The sequence below is a fragment of the Pygocentrus nattereri genome, chromosome 25 (assembly GCF_015220715.1).
Source record: "Pygocentrus nattereri isolate fPygNat1 chromosome 25, fPygNat1.pri, whole genome shotgun sequence".
Taxonomy (NCBI): Eukaryota; Metazoa; Chordata; class Actinopteri; order Characiformes; family Serrasalmidae; genus Pygocentrus; species Pygocentrus nattereri.
The window spans coordinates 6,063,936-6,076,271 of NC_051235.1; the positions used below are offsets into that span (position 1 = coordinate 6,063,936).

General features: G+C 38.6%; 1 protein-coding gene across 1 annotated transcript in view; it reads left to right on the forward strand.

Annotated features, from left to right (window-relative positions):
- The first annotated feature begins 9,963 nt into the window (after positions 1–9,963).
- rbm20 (RNA binding motif protein 20) overlaps positions 9,964–12,336 on the forward strand; it is a 127,492-nt gene continuing 125,119 nt past the window's right edge. Inside the window, exon 1 of the mRNA XM_037534279.1 lies at positions 9,964–10,107. The gene's annotated coding sequence lies outside the window, so the exon portion shown is untranslated. The remainder of the gene's footprint in view (positions 10,108–12,336) is intronic.

Genomic DNA, 12,336 nt, shown 5'->3' on the forward strand with positions numbered 1-12,336 from the left:
GAGGCTGTAATTCTTGTTTCTTTGATCACCACTAGGTGTCACTGTTGTAAAGAAATAGAGAAGGAACATGGGCACTGCTGTTTTGTTCCAGCTCTGTAAGAGTCAATGTGCTTTGTTACAAGATAAGCTTGTGTGTGTATATATATATATATATATATATATATATATATATATATATATATATATATATATATATATATATATATATATATATCATTTTATATATCATTTTTTTTATTATTCTCAACATTTTTTTTTATTCTTAATAACATGCATGATGAACATGGCTGTAAATATAAAAATATATTGCGTTATAGCCATGCTTATTATGTACTATGAGTAGTTAACATAAGACATTATAAGTACTGTTCATAACAAATTATAAGAGCTCATAAGCTGCATTTGTCCGCTCTAAGTAAAGTGAAGCGTACTGGACTAAAGCCTCCTCCAGGGTTAAGAGTGAGTCTTCAAGCTGAAGAATTTACTGAAGGATTTACTGAAACACTAAATCATCCACAGTAAAGCTCATTACAGGCTTCAAACGTCAGAGTTTAAACTAGAGCTGCCCTCAGTGTTTCACCCAATGTGGGAAAGTCAATGTACACCACTGTTAATGTGCACCACCGTTAGCCTGACACTCACTTAACACTGCATATCCAGTAGAACGCCAGCGGTAATGAGCATTACTGGAGTGTAGGGATGTTACAGGGTGAAGGGTTCTAGCGCTTGATGTGAACCAGTGAGGGAACCAATTACAATGACAGCACTTGACTGTCTTGCCTCTTCCTCTCCAGGCCTGAGTATGATGTCAGAGGGGGCTCAGCCAAGGAGCTCATGGGTACTTGGTTTGCTGTAATGTAATGTAGTGTTTAAAGTGAGATGCTGGGTAAAAAAAGCTCAGTGTAGCTCAGATTCTAGGCTGGATGGCCTGTTTGGAGCATCTGAATATTCAGGACTGAAGCCCTGAACAGCTCTAACAGCACCAGTGCTGAGAAATAACATCCCGGATATCTCAGGACGTAAATAAACTTTGTGTGTTTGTCTTTACCTTAAGCTGGGACTGACTTCTTTGGCACTGACAATATAACATGTTATTAACACTACTTATAATGCATTATAACAACAATTCATAATGTGTAATAAACATGGCTATAAAGTGTAATTCATTTTTATAAATATTTACAACCATGTTTATAATGCCTTATGAATGCACTATGAAATATTATAAATGTGTTTATAGATAGCTTATAAACGTCACAGAAAGAGTTACAGAAAGTTTGTGTTACCTACTTTCACAAAGCTTCTCACCAATATCTTCTTATTTGGGCTTTGTTTTTGGGTAAGAACTGAATCTGCACACTTGGCAGACTTTTTAATAGCGTCTTAATGCTTTTTAGGAAACAAAACTTGGGAAAGTTTCAGTGGTTGAGGCCCAAGTGCTGTCATTGTAATTGGTTCCCTCGCTGGTTCCAACCTCAAGCTCTAGAACCCTCTACTTTGTAGCATTATACTATATTAGTGATGCTAATTTCTGCTAGCATTCTATTGGATAGGCGGTGTTAAGCTAATGGTGGTGTACATTAACTTTCCCCGGTTTAGTAATTTTAAGTACAATTTTTTCTGGTTTCAAGCACATTTCTTGAAAAAAAGCGCTTATCTGCCAATATACTGAGATGATTTTGCTCAATAAAATGACTTAAAACAAGGAAAAATGTTCAGAAGGAAGTTAAATAACCTTAAAAAATAAGCTTCCAACAGTCTGAACAGGAGGAATGTTAGATATATCGACTGGATTTAAGATCATTTTACTTGACGGGATACTATTTTTGCGTTTTTTTCAACGATGAGTTCGAAATCAATGGGACTCAACCCAAAGGTACTGGATGGAGCTCCATCGCTTCTTAGAATGCGGTTGCTGGGGGGCTTTACACCCCTCTGGTCGACGCTTGGCCTTGGACATGGTGACCTTAGGTTCACGTGCAGCTGTGGTGCTTTTCAATGAAGACTGTGCAAGTTGTTGAACGGGTGCGCCTTAAATTAGCACATGGTCAAAAGCCTCTCCGGTTCCTCTGCTAGCTGATCCAATATCTCCTCACGCTTCCCCGTCTCTCCTGCACTGTCAGTTACGTCTCTCATCAAATCGTGCCCCAGATATGATCAACACATGATAGCACACCATCATCAGGATGAGACCTCCGAAAAACACACATAAATCTGTCGTCTTTTTACAAGCGTCTTCTGTACGAGTTAATTTGTTGTTCGACAGGTGCCGCATTGAGCTCATTACCACTTGCGTCCTCGCCCACTGCCTCGCCTCTCCGTCTCTCTGTGGTCAATGTTAGGACGTCAATAAACTTGTCAGTTTAATGCGTCTCCTGCTGAGAGAACAGATGCGTTCACTGCAACGGCCACCACACGGGTCACTCCTCTTTCAGCGGTGCATTCAGTAGGAGCCATCTGACCCGCACAATCAGCTATTTGTACAAGAAGCTCCTGAGAACTGAGCAAATGGAGCTTAGCGAGAGCTTCTTTCCTTTCCCATGGATTCTGAAAAGGGAGCTTTTTGTGCTTTAAAATCTCAACATGTTCTCTCTTAAAGGAGCAGTCGTCAACCTTGTGCAGTTTAACTCGCGGAACAGCACTTTCTGGAGCTAAAAACAGCAGTAGGTGATTTTTGAGTGAATAGGGTTTATTTTAGGCCTCAAAACTCTCCTTTCTTTTGCCATTTTTAAATAAGCAATTTAAGGGCTTAACTTTCCACAAAGTTTCCCACCTCAGGATGTCAAATCAGACACTATATGAGCTGCTTTTGCCACCCTGTTGCCAGTTTTCAGGGTTGTTTATCAATGGCATCTAAAGGCCTGAGTTGAAGAAATACTATAAATTAAAAAAAAAAAAATACAGTAGTTTTCTTGTGTTTTCTACATGTCTTGTGTATATTAGTTCAAAGTCTTTAGAGTTTTTCTTACTAAACATAGAAATGGTTCAATTTCTCCTGTATTAGCAATTTTAACCTATGACTCTCGTTACTAAATGAACATTTCTGGTAACGTAACCGACTAAATGAAATGTTTTAATGGCTGAGCGACAAGTTTAAAAGCCAGATAACAGGGTTAGAGATCATATCCCTTTTTAAGCCAATGTAGATGCTGGAAACTAAACATATCGCTGCTGTTGGGAGAGAAAACCTTGTTTCTCCATTTTTGTCATTTTTCAGTTTTTGACATAATTTGAAAGTGCCTGTTGTTCTTTACACTGTGTGCAAATTTTATGATGAATGGACTAAAAGAAACGTCTGGTTCCATTGACTTCCATTAAAAGTAAAGTAGGTTTCTTCCTTCTCCTGTAAAGTTACTATTTTGGAGATACGAGGTTTTCTTCTCACAACAGCGATATAAAGAGTACAACATAGAGCAGAAAGGAAAGCTGAAAAATCATTTGGATCAAAATGTCTTCATTGCAATATTTTTTCCAAGTCATTTGTATTCATTTTTTTTTTTGTCCTGACTAAATTTTGGTGACAGCGTTGAAATGAGCCAATTAGACTTTGGTGCATAAATTGAGAGAATGAGAATACTGACCGGTCTGGTGGTCATTCTACAACAAATTCCTGCATACGTCACAATAAATGTTCCATTTTTGGTATGAAGGGGGGGGGGGGGGCAGGTTTGGGTAACAGTGTTGCGCATAAAATGTGGGACATTTAAAAGTTAAAATGACATTTTTGTTGAATAAATTACTAAATTATTAGGTTAACATCTTTTAACATTAAATTACTCAAACCTGAACCAAAAAAACATTGTAATTTTGGTGCCACAGAAGATTTGAATGGACATTTTTCATAGAGAAATTCATTGTTGAAGGTGAGGTGAGACAGTCCCAAAATCACCGTATTGAAATCAGACATTTTATGCGTTTTTAAATGCAAATTTTTGTAATTCTGTTTTCAGTTAAAGCACAGAGCCATTCACTTTTCACAGAAATAAAACCATCCCTTTATTTGATTTAAAAAAGGTAATGGGACATAAATTGAACTCATGAAAAGTGCTGGTCGCTGCCAACTTGAATTGGGCCCATTTAATAGATGTGTTATATAATACTATTAAATAATAATAATAATACTAATAATAATATTATTAAATGGGCACAATTCAAGGTGGATTTAAATCCATCACAAACGCATAAAATGTCTTTACTTTCAATATGGTGATTTTGGGACTGTCTCACCTCACTAACAATGAATGTCTCTATGAAAATGCCCACTCAAATCTTCTGTTGCCCCATAATTACAATGTTTTTGGTTCAGGTTTGGGCAATTTAATAAAAAAATATGTGTATACAGTGTTAAAGACTACATTACCAAGTTATTTGAGATTAAAGAACAACACAGTTTGAGGCAAGTGTATGATGATTTAGGTAGGCAGTTAGCACTATGCTAAGTGGTGAGGTCCTCGTACGAAAGTCTGTTCGCTCAGCGGCCATCCTGGGAACGCTGCCAGGCAGTTATTTCCAGCCATATAAGACCAAACTCCTCTCTCTGAATGGGGAACGACCAAAATACTCTAAACCTGAAGGTCAAATTACGGTTCCAAAGCCAGATTTGAAATCACTGCTAAAATCTGACGCTAACCTCATAAATAGTTTCTAGCATTTGGCTGAGTAGCTGAAAAAAATTGATTTGTGTGTTACAGAGCCACGGTACGTTACCTTGTAACATCTCTGGGAAAACACTTCCTTTACTAGGGTAGCTTTGTAGCTGGGTAACTTTGTAGCTTTGTACCAAACTTCACACACCAAGCATTTGGGGTATTATTATTACTATTAATATTATAATAATAATAATTTATCCACATCAATAAAGCAGTTTTCTGTTTACCATAGTTTCAATTATTGCCCCCCCCTCGCTTCCCTTTATTCATCTCACCTTTTGTTGTTGTTTTGTTTTGTAAACTGAAAAAAATATTGTGATAGATTTATTTAATTTAGGGCAACTACTTGCTATTTTTGTATATAAAAAATGAAATGTGCAAGTAAAGCCGACTTAATTTTGGAAGTTACCAGTTTTGCAAGTCAACTTCACTTTTGCAAGTCAATAATTTTGCAAGTCAACTTCATTTTTAAAAGTAATGTCAACTTAGTTTTCCAAGTTGTCAAACTCATTTTGCAAATGACTTCATTTTTGCAGGTCAGCTTAATTTAAGCATTTCTCTAGCCATTGTTGTGTGTGATCCACTTTAAGTTTCAAATGTCTAGTTTTAACTGAAACCTACTTAATTTTTAAAAATGTCTTACTAGACATCTAGTCATTTTTAAAATGACTTACCAGAAGTGGGGCCTGTTTTCTTTTTCCAAATGTGTTAGTGTCGTTTCAGCGTTACTTTAACTTACATTTCATAGTTTTTCAATTGAGTATTTCTTATATTATCACTAAAATGATCCAATTTAAAGAGTGAATTATTTACTCTGGTAAAAATCTGTGTGAGCCCTCCTCTGATGGCACTTGTCAAATACATTTATTAGCAGATTTTTTTATGAAGCACTCTTTTAACTGAATGCCTCATTTACACTCCACACTGATAGTGTACAGATACAGACGATAAAGCAATGACGAGAGGCCGTGCGTTAGTGATTTTATTACTGTGTTTTAAGATTAACCTGTCCAGGGTGTATCCTGCCTTACGCCCGATGACCGCTGGGATAGGCTCCAGCACCCCCTGAGGGAGAAGCGGCTTAGAAAATGGATGGATGGATGGATGGGTGGATGGGTGGATGTTTTAAGATTAGAAGTGATTCACACATTGATGGCTTTGCTGATTGTGTTTCTACCAGAGCACTAAACTCAAGTCAGGTGCAGTCTGAATACATTCCCGCTGGTCCAGACAGCTAATTATCACGATTAAGCTACCGAGAGACGTCAGTGCAGACTAGATTAACCTGTGTTTGATGATGTGGTGAAAATGGGTTGAGTAGTAAGGAAGCTGTGGCTGATTTAATCCTGAGACTCTTCGTTTCTCAATACAAGTGAACTGGTTCACAGGCGGAGCTTGACCGCACCAACATGGCGGACGCGCAGACGTATCGCCTCAGGTATGTATGGATATCTAAATAACGGAAAGCGGTCAATCCGTTAATTCAAACGTTTAAACTCTGCGTTCTGATTGGCTCGCCAGTTATCGTCGCGTCCTGATTGGCTCTCAGAGTAAACGGTCGCATCAAACGACTCAGCGAGCGAGAAATATGAACTCGCTGAGGTGAATTTCAGGTTCGTTTTCACCAGAATGTAAAAGAAAGAGAGTTAAACCCCAAAACGAGGGACTGCGAGTGTTATGTCGGTGTTAATGTGGCTAAATAATATTATCAAACCCGTCAAATGTCGAGGTAAGATTAACGTTACGCGCTCGGAAATCGTTACTGAGGGCCAGAGGCTAAATCTAGCTAACCTACGTTAGCATGACTGCAGCAATAACGGCGCCAGCGATAACGCATATAAGCTGTTTAGCGTGTCTAAAATAAGCTTGTCTGTAACTTTTGTCGCTATCAGCTGCAGCCGCTGTGTAACGAAACCCTTTCCATTCATATTTTGCGCTAAAATGTCTCATGTAGCGTTAACAAGTTAGCTGTGCTTTTAGACATGTTATTATTTGTGGTTGCCTGACTCGGTGAGTTCGGAAGCTGCTGTAGAGGCTTATAATGTTAGTGTAGTATCTTTTAAAGGGGAGCTCCACCGCTTTTTCCAAAAAATTCTACACAGTTAAAGCGTTAAGACGTAAACAGAGTCATTTAGAGTGGTTTGTAGTGATGGGGCGGTCGCGAACGATCCGGCTCTAAGAACCGGCTCTTTGAAGTGAACGACGGAGGAGCCACTTGGGAGCCGAAAGAGCCGACTCTTTTAGTGAGCCGAGCCAAAAGAACCGGCTCTCTAAAAAGTGCCGGGATTCCAGTCACTAGTGGTTTGCTGAAAGAAGCTCCGATCTAGAGAAACTTCAGGATTATTCGCAGTGTTGGTGATGGGAACCAGCTCCCTCACAGAAAGTTACTGCATGAAAAGGCCATGAATTCACTGCCTGGTGCCTGATGTGTTTTGTGATAACGTTTTGGCTTAAAATGGATTTTAACCCTTTCGTGGCGGCGGAGGGGTGCATGCAGGGCGTATTGAGGCAAAATAGTCCCCAAAGAAAGCTTAGTACTTTCAGACTTATGACCATTTTAAGATCATCAACATTACATGACGATGATGACGGCATGTGTAGGTTTTGGGTGGTTGAGTTTCTCTACAGTAAACCACTTCAGATCAGACCACTCTGTTTTCTATGGGAGGCAGATCCGGCCAAAAAAGAGATTAAAATTAGAACAATAAAATGTAAATGCCCACCTCATTTTGCCATTGATTTTCCAAACACTTGCGCGAATATCCTACTGAAACTGAAGAAGTACCCACGTGGCTGTATCTAAAATGAGAAAACAAACGGAGAAAAGAAAATCCAAGCTTCATTTTGGCTTTGGCGTTTCTTCCTGAAATGCAGAATATGTGTCACTAAAATCAAGATGCGATGTTTACGCTCTTATATTTCATAGCAATCGGCTGCATGTCTGACAAAATGAAAATGCAAAATAGTTAAATCAACAACAAAATGACGGTTTGTGATTCGGTTTCCGGAGCGGACGCGCTTTAACTGTCAGAATGAGAAAGCAAATGCAAACGAACATCGGCGCCACCTGCTGGGGATTTCCTTTTCGTTTCCAACCTTGTTATTTTAGTTTTTAAACTAACCAACGTGCAAATATATGCTAATTAGCACTAGGCGGGGCTACAGGGTACATTTTAGGCCATCCTCAGTGTCTGAATGGCATCATTCCTCGGACTAAACCACTTCGAATCTCGGGAAAACCATCGTCATGTCTCAGATCTGGTGTAACTGAATATCAGACCAGACGTCATCAACCTTTCTTTCTCGAGTCTCTAACGATATGTTTGAGAGCCCTATTCCGAGGAATGATGCCGTTCTGACTCTGAGGTCTGACGATGGCCCAAAATGTACCCCGTAGCCTCGCCTAGTGCTAATTAACATATATTTGCATGTTCGTCAGCACTAAGTTGGAAAATCGTGATTGAAATGATGCACAACTTCACTAAAATGATGACAAGCTACTTGATCTTCACCACTAGAGTTAGGTAGGAACTAGTTACATGTGCTCTATTTTGATGGAGTTGTTCTTTCTGGATTATATGTATTAAAATGTAGCTGTTAATACTTTTTATTGCAGCTGCTGTTTAAATTGGGATTATTTCTATTTTTTTTGCAGAGAAGACCAGTATATCCACCTTTTCTGGCTTGAGGCTTGATCCCTGAATGCAGTGAGCCAGACTGCCATTGTGGTTGTGATGTCACAACACACGGAGGTTTGGTTGCCTGTGATTGGTCTAACTCATCTGCAGGCGGTTCACAAGCTCTATGTTATTAGGTTCAGTGTCCCCACATAAAAGGCAGGTAAACACAACCATGGAATTCAAAAATAACTGCAGTGGGGAAATTTTTCATGGTATTCAGGTCATCAGTGACATTGTAATAGATAAAAATTACAATGTATTAAATGATATTGTTATGTAAGTTATGTATGTTTTACAAAAGCAAGGTGTTTTCTAAGCCTTTAAACAGAACGAGCAAGACTGTTGATAAAGCAGCACGTTTGCTGTCATTAAACACATGAAGAGAGGAGGTTTAGCACAAATTATGGTGACAGTTGTTGATGGCAGTATGATTTTCAGGTGACTGATCTGAAAGTGATTGTCCGTTTGTATTTACCTGTGATCTAGTAGCTGTTATTATTTTTGAGTGGCAGTACAGTTGTATGAGAAGGTTTGGCCACCTGTGATCAGATTACATATTTTGTTGATTTTGAAAGTAGGAATAAGCACCTTTTGTACAGGTAACATGTAAATGTGGCAAAAATTGGGTGATGTTTCTATTTATTTGCTTCTATTTATTTGAGTTTAACATATATTGAAAAATTTCTGTATATATATAAAAATGTCATGACTTGTACACATGCCACATTCAACGTTTCATCACCCCCAATACAGTAGCCTCTTCAACTTCTTGGTTCCAAAACACCCTTCATCATGTTCTTCATAACGTTCATACTCCATAAGCTCCATTCAGAAGCTGGGCGTCGTGTGAGGCTGTAGCTCTTCTCTCCAGTCTAATAGACGGTGATGTCATTTTAAACCCTTATAATAAAAGAAGCTGAACTTTGTTTTTCTACTGAAAGTCGACCCGTTTTTCCCCAAATCTGGGCTCTAAACTATAAACAGACGGCGTCTCTTAAGTGATCTGCTCTGGAAACATCACTTTTAGAGAACAACACAAAGAGCGTCTGAGATTTTCAGCTTTCGGCAGTAAATTGTAAGTACATATCCATATTATATATACAATATTATATCAATATAACTGTTAAAATGTATAATTAAATTATGTTCATTTATAATTTGGTTAATTTATTAATTTAATAAATAAATAAATAAAATAAATGAGCATTTCTTTCACGAAGTTACTGAATAATTTGCCTTATGATGTGGTCGTGTAAATTCAGATGGCAAAACCAAAACCTACCCTGGAAAGTAAGAGGTTAAATTCAGAAATTCAGTATTTTGTGTTTGCTTTTCATTATATCGGGCAAAATGTTCCTCATAATGAGGGTCAAATCTACAGGAAAACGCTGCTGACTGTAACTTACCGTGGCACAGCTGGTACATTGTGTCTGTCTGTGGAAATATTGAGACAGATCGTGTTCCTGAAGAACGTGTTTTGTGTGCATGTTTACATTTCAGAAAGTTTTCTTTGATATTCAGTTTCACACCAGTTATTCCGTTAGAAGTGGCAAAAATACACATTCAGACTAATGTGGACGTTGCTGGTCTGTGACCGCAGTTTATATGTTTGTTCTTCCATTCAGATGACCACTTTGGCCTTGTTGGGGGAGGTGAGATGAAGGACATGGGATGCCATTGAAAGAGACGACCAGTTTCACACGACCCTACCAACACCATTAACTTGTGAATTGTAAATGGCTGAACATCTCTGGCATGTCTGCTGCTCGAATGTTGTGGTATGTAAATTTTTTTCATGTAAATACTTCTTCAAAAGACTGGCTTGTGAAAGCATGGAGGCCTTGAGAGGTCAGTTTCTAAACCGTGATGATAAACACAGATAAAGCATTTTACTATACAAAACAAACGGCTGAATTCAGCTGAAAAGTCTGATTCTGTCAGTTTTAAAAAACGTTTCTATAATTCAGTTAATGTGCAAAAGTGGACCTTTTATTTACTAGTCAAAATGACCAGTGAGACCACAAGTATGTTCTGAGTTTTTATATGTAATGCTGATAATGGTGAAACAGTAGGAAATCTGGAATTTAAAGGGTTTAATATTCTTCGTCGTCTAGACGACGTACGTTCACATTTTCACATATGTTTAAAAAAAGCTGTGTCATGAAGTTTGAGTTGTACGTGACGTTTACAGCACATCATGTTTTGTGAGCTTATTGGTTGTTGCAAAGCAGAAATCTGATTACTGTGTGATTCATGTAGACCCAGAGTTTTCGCGTTATCTGATTACTGTGTGATTCATGTAGACCCAGAGTTTTCACGTTATCTGATTACTGTGTGATTCATGTAGACCCAGAGTTTTCACGTTATCTGATTACTGTGTGATTCATGTAGACCCAGAGTTTTCACGTTGTCTGATTACTGTGTGATTCATGTAGACCCAGAGTTTTCGCGTTGTCTGATTACTGTGTGATTCATGTAGACCCAGAGTTTTCACGTTGTCTGATTACTGTGTGATTCATGTAGACCCAGAGTTTTCACGTTGTCTGATTACTGCGTGATTCATGTAGACCCAGAGTTTTCGCGTTATCTGATTACTGTGTGATTCATGTAGACCCAGAGTTTTCACGTTATCTGATTACTGTGTGATTCATGTAGACCCAGAGTTTTCACGTTGTCTGATTACTGTGTGATTCATGTAGACCCAGAGTTTTCGCGTTGTCTGATTACTGTGTGATTCATGTAGACCCAGAGTTTTCACGTTGTCTGATTACTGTGTGATTCATGTAGACCCAGAGTTTTCACGTTGTCTGATTACTGTGTGATTCATGTAGACCCAGAGTTTTCACGTTATCTGATTACTGTGTGATTCATGTAGACCCAGAGTTTTCGCGTTATCTGATTACTGTGTGATTCATGTAGACCCAGAGTTTTCACGTTGTCTGATTACTGCGTGATTCATGTAGACCCAGAGTTTTCACGTTATCTGATTACTGCGTGATTCATGTAGACCCAGAGTTTTCACGTTATCTGATTACTGCGTGATTCATGTAGACCCAGAGTTTTCACGTTATCTGATTACTGTGTGATTCATGTAGACCCAGAGTTTTCACGTTATCTGATTACTGTGTGATTCATGTAGACCCAGAGTTTTCACGTTGTCTGATTACTGTGTGATTCATGTAGACCCAGAGTTTTCACGTTATCTGATTACTGCGTGATTCATGTAGACCCAGAGTTTTCACGTTATCTGATTACTGTGTGATTCATGTAGACCCAGAGTTTTCACGTTGTCTGATTACTGCGTGATTCATGTAGACCCAGAGTTTTCACGTTATCTGATTACTGCGTGATTCATGTAGACCCAGAGTTTTCACGTTGTCTGATTACTACGTGATTCATGTAGACCCAGAGTTTTCACGTTGTCTGATTACTGTGTGATTCATGTAGACCCAGAGTTTTCACGTTGTCTGATTACTGTGTGATTCATGTAGACCCAGAGTTTTCACGTTGTCTGATTACTGTGTGATTCATGTAGACCCAGAGTTTTCACGTTGTCTGATTACTGTGTGATTCATGTAGACCCAGAGTTTTCACGTTGTCTGATTACTGTGTGATTCATGTAGACCCAGAGTTTTCACGTTATCTGATTACTGTGTGATTCATGTAGACCCAGAGTTTTCACGTTATCTGATTACTGTGTGATTCATGTAGACCCAGAGTTTTCACGTTGTCTGATTACTGTGTGATTCATGTAGACCCAGAGTTTTCACGTTATCTGATTACTGTGTGATTCATGTAGACCCAGAGTTTTCACGTTATCTGATTACTGCGTGATTCATGTAGACCCAGAGTTTTCGCGTTGTCTGATTACTGCGTGATTCATGTAGACCCAGAGTTTTCACGTTATCTGATTACTGCGTGATTCATGTAGACCCAGAGTTTTCACGTTATCTGATTACTGTGTTATTCATGTAGACCCAGAGTTTTCACGTTATCTGATTACTGTG